The sequence below is a fragment of the Pteropus vampyrus genome, unplaced genomic scaffold, assembly GCF_000151845.1.
Source record: "Pteropus vampyrus isolate Shadow unplaced genomic scaffold, Pvam_2.0 Scaffold695, whole genome shotgun sequence".
NCBI lineage: Eukaryota > Metazoa > Chordata > Mammalia > Chiroptera > Pteropodidae > Pteropus > Pteropus vampyrus.
The window spans coordinates 114,002-115,201 of NW_011889476.1; positions in this window are offsets into that span (position 1 = coordinate 114,002).

The window sequence follows — 1,200 nt, forward strand, 5'->3', positions numbered from 1 at the left end:
CCACCCTCACCCCCTTAAAAAAAAAAGAAGAAAAAAAAAAGCCTCCTTTGACAAGTAACAGGTCTTTTAAGACCAATATTGTCGAGCTCTAGAAGACTGACTTTAAGGTGAGAATACAAGGCTATTCAGGCTTTTTCATATTGCCTATAACTAGGTTAACCATAGGTCTCAATTTGCCTGGAATAACCCTAGTTTATGACTTGTCTGGTCATTAAACATACATAATCATCTTTGTGAGCAGTAGAACCAATTCACATATTAATACTTATGCCTAAGGACTGGCCTGCCATCTGTATAGAGTGCCCAGGCTAATGCCACCAAAGGCACCAACTATGGTGTTTTTCCCTTCCCAATAGGTTTTATGTGTTCCTAGGTTTCTTCCTGAGAAGTTGAGATCTCATTTCTTCAGTAGTCTTAACTGAGTGCCTCCTGTGAGCCAGACTGCTAGCAGGCTCCAGGGAAATGAGACAAACATGTTCTGGCCTTGGTACTGGAGAGACAGACATGTAAGTAGGTATTTGTGGTGCCTTGGGACAACTGCTATAAAAGCAGCTCAGAGTCTTGGCAGGCTTCGCATAGGGGTCATTTAAGCCGGGCCTTCACACCTGGATAGGAGTTTGCGAGAGAGAAGGGACGTTGGCTGCATTCCAGACAAGGACCATACATGTTCCTCTCTGAACACATATTTATCACACTGCGTGCCTCGTAGTGCCAGACCTTGAAGATACAAAGCTGACCCCCAGACAGGTGGGGACCCTGCATCACAGAGTTTATGCCTAGCAGAGAACCCCACTGTTGAAGAATCATACAGACGAGGTGTGTTGCAAAGGACAAGTACAGGGAGCTGTGGGACCCTATAGGGGACCAAGTCTGTGCATGGCGCCACTATATAGTTTTTATGTCTCAGTGGTTGACATTTTGGCCGCTGGATGTCATCACAAATCTAGCTCTTTTTCCCTCAGTTTTATTTTGTAAAAATATAGAGTTGTACATAGGCGGGTGGACATCATGGTGTTTTGCTGTAACTGTTAATTCTTCCTCCACCAGCATTTGTCAGACTGAGCAGGCGGTGGGCCTGATGGCCGAGGACATCAGCCAAGACGCCCTGGCGGGAACAGGCACTCTGTGGGCGGCCCTCAGGGCACTCCTGCCCGGCACTAAAGAGGAGCTGCGGCTGGACCTCAGCGAGAGAGTGGAGAG